Source organism: Lutjanus erythropterus, chromosome 6 (genome assembly GCF_056507025.1).
Source record: "Lutjanus erythropterus isolate fLutEry1 chromosome 6, fLutEry1.hap2, whole genome shotgun sequence".
Taxonomy (NCBI): Eukaryota; Metazoa; Chordata; class Actinopteri; order Lutjaniformes; family Lutjanidae; genus Lutjanus; species Lutjanus erythropterus.
In genome coordinates, this window is record NC_139322.1 from 30,987,563 (window position 1) to 30,991,100 (window position 3,538).

Here is a 3,538-nt window from a genome sequence, read left to right on the forward strand (position 1 = left end):
GGCACCCCTGATTTTCCCACATTGAAGATGGTCAGAAATCTACTTACTCAAAGTCAGATTTACTTGCCTCTATACATATTGCTTCTTACTAGTGTTTATCAAATAACAAAGTCAATCGAGTTGCTTAATGTTTAAGTAATTGTACCAGAACAAGGACACAGTTTGTCACAGATGCAAGGCAGCAGTCTTGTCTGCCTTTGGGCTAGCCAGGAATCAAACCTAGAATACTCTGGTCTGTAGTCAGATGTGTTATCCATTGCACCACTACCACTTTTTAGTCTCTCAAAAACATGAAACACAAGACCACAGGTGTGGAAAATATTAATGGATTAAACATTGTCTTCACCTGCTCTAATATGAGGTGCGTCTAACACCAGCTTACTGGCACAGTAACTTTACCTCCAGCCAAACTTGTTAGATACCACTGCATCTGCAATTGTTATGTGGGGGTTTGAGGAGGTAGATATGGGCTGGTGCAGAATCAAAGTGGGCCGATGACGATGCATCTCCCTCTGGCTCGTTGTCTCAGGTCTAAGCTGGGTTAACTCTTATCCCGACTCTCTTCTGTGATCACCGTCTGGCTGGTCTAGCTAAGTGACCCATCTCAAGGTCCACTCCACTAATAGTGTCCCTGTCCTTCCTTTTCCCATGTTAATGAGTGTATTTCTATTGTTTATCATGTAGATATACCTGCCGTATTTCACCATCCAACCAATGTTGGCAGGCGTAGCAACAGTAACTAAGGAGGGCGGTGCTTAGTGAAAGGTCAGTTCCACGTCCTTGTTCTCAGAGATGGACTTCATCACTGTGAAACAATGTGTTTCCATCTTTAGTGAGTTGCTAGCTTCAATAGCCAGAATTTCCCTTGCCCAGGAAAAGACGGCATTCCTTACTGTTGAGCCCTGGGTTCAGATGCCTTTCAGCACATACTGAAAAACCATGCTTTTCGACTAATGCTGCTGTGACCCGGATTCGAACCGGGGTTGCTGCGGCCACAACGCAGAGTACTAACCACTATACGATCACAGCAACATGCTTTGCTCACTGCCTCTTTGTTGTGTTAACGTAGCATGTGTTGTAAAGGACTGTCAGATTCCACAGATGGCTGATCTAGCACTTCTGCGTATGTTTGTCAGGGACAAATTTTGCTTTTCAAAGAAAGATACTTAGCAAGTAACAGTAAAAACAAGATAGATGACTGATTAAAAGGTTCCAGGGTTCAACATTAATGCTGTCTTTCAGTTTTCCCGTTGGGCACTGTTTCAGAAATCTACTTGCCCAAAGTCAAATTTCCTTGTCCGTGTAGAAATCGTTTAATTTACTAGCAGACATCGAATAACAACAAAGACAAAGTTAATGGATTTATTTATTGACTGAGTAAATGAGATACAGTTTGTCAGTTTGTCACAGATTTGATGCAGCAAACAGTCTTGCATACTGAAATGATATGATAATTCTCATAGAGAGGGAGTAAGAGGGGGAAGTAAAGTTAGAAGAAAGCTGCTGGAGAAAAAATTTGAGTTTGGTCATTCATGTAGTCTATAGTGGCGACATAATGAAAGTGAGGCAGTGAGCATTATTTTATAATGATAAATTGAAGCGAAAAAGTTGTCTATTTCTGCTTTAAACCGACAAGAACTTGTAGTGATGACATCATCAAAAAAGTGACACCTTTCTTTTGCCTAGCACTGATGCTATGTTCATTTGTCATTTAGACAGAACGCAAAGCAGATTTTACTGGTGGTCAGAGTTTAAGTCAATTCACAGCCACTAGTGGAGGCAAACAGACATTACTGTACTCTGAACTTTGGTGTTTAAAATGTTTCAGCCAGCTGATTTTAATACTTGTGCAGTAGTTTCTTTGCTTTGCAGTTACAGTTGTTATGTTTCCAGTTCTAAACTGGAAAAAAAAAAAATCACTGCTATACCCTTTCGTGTAGTCAAGACCAGACCCTTTAATTGATTACTCTTGTGTGAAGAAGTACGCAATTTACAAGGTCAGTACATTGAAGTTGGCATATGCACCCAGTCTAACACTGCATGTTGATGGACAGCATCACTGACAGTGCACTGGTCAGTCATTGTTTTCACGTAGAGGGGATTGGATTCCTGCTGTGAATAACATGTTTTAGAGGGACTCATTTTTGACAGTGTCATGAAAGTAAACTCTTGGTAAGAATTAACAAGTACAGCGAGAAGTTATTGATCTTTGTCATGTCCTCTTTCTCCGTCCTATTTGTGACAGAATATGAAACTCCAAATGGAGCTGCCAGTCACTGGCACTGAGCTGTGACGGTGTTTTAATATTCATGTACCTTCTTGTAATGAGCAAGTCAAGTCAAATGTCAGTGTTTCACAGCAGAGGCACAATCCCACCTGCGATAAGCATCCAAATGGGAGAACACAAGCAAACATGAAAAGGCATGTTTGTTATGTATGAGTTCCACGGACGGCTTATACTGGCACCCAGGGGAGAAAAATCTGTGGCTGGAGAGACACAATAACCAGAGGCAGCGGGGAATTAGGCAAGACCTCAAAAAAGCTTTGTATCATAGACATCATAAAATTCCCTCCATTTCCAGATGTTGTGGAGATACAGTGTCACTTCTCTGCTGTCTGCCGATCAAAATACAGGAATGTCTATAATCTGCCGACAAACCACGTTCTTGGGCTCCCCAGACAATCCTCTTTCATTCTCTGTACCTTTCAATCATGTCACTTATTGAGTTGCAGAAACAAATGGAGCTAGACTAAAGTTCCTTTCCCCTCCTTGTGGATGGCAGAATACTAAAGAGGGCTTCTGGAGCTGCTCCATCACAGCTGGGAGAGCAGGTGGTGGGAAGAAGCCCTGGGGAAACTCCAGTGGAGCAGACCTGGCCTGTAGGCAGCCTCAGGTACAGCCGCTGTCCTGCCAAAATGACAGGCACGAGGCAATTTTACATTCCCTCTGATAACTCTATGCTTGGGTTAGACCAATATGGAGATTCGCTAATTCTTGTCTGTTTTTCCACAAACTATGTTTTGGTCCAGACAGTGGTGTTCAATTATAATCCGACAATTTAAGTTAGAAGCAGTAAGCAGACGTTTTGTCACCACCCCTCAGAAACTCATACAGATGTGCACAGTAGGAGCAGTTGAAAGAGATGCACCAGGCATTGAAGTGATTTCAGTGTAAGCCCATTCGCTGCTGTATGAGACCTGCCAGGCTTCTGACATAGTATAAATAGTGCAAAGTCTGCATCTTGAGGAGGTGGAGTGGATAGACAGCAAGTTTTCACCCAGGAGACTAGGGTTCATGCCCCATGGGTTGTGTCAACAACAAATTTATTCGAAGTCCAAAGACGGTTTTATCCTAAACCTGTCCAAGTAGTTTTGTCATCTAATCTTACCCAAAGTAAAACTCTTTCACAACATTAATCACGTCTTAAAAAGGCTTTCCAGCTGTGTCTCATGCAGCCGCTGATGGGTACCTTGTGCATCAGTATAAGACACAAATGGGCAATGATGTTGGAATTGGAGTAATTGGAGTAAGAATGGG

General features: G+C 42.3%; 1 non-coding gene across 1 annotated transcript; it reads right to left on the minus strand.

Moving 5' to 3' along the window:
* Positions 1–957: 957 nt before the first annotated feature.
* trnah-gug (transfer RNA histidin (anticodon GUG)) lies at positions 958–1,029 on the minus strand. Its single transcript has one exon. It is a non-coding gene; the product is annotated as a tRNA-His (tRNA).
* Positions 1,030–3,538: the final 2,509 nt, after the last annotated feature.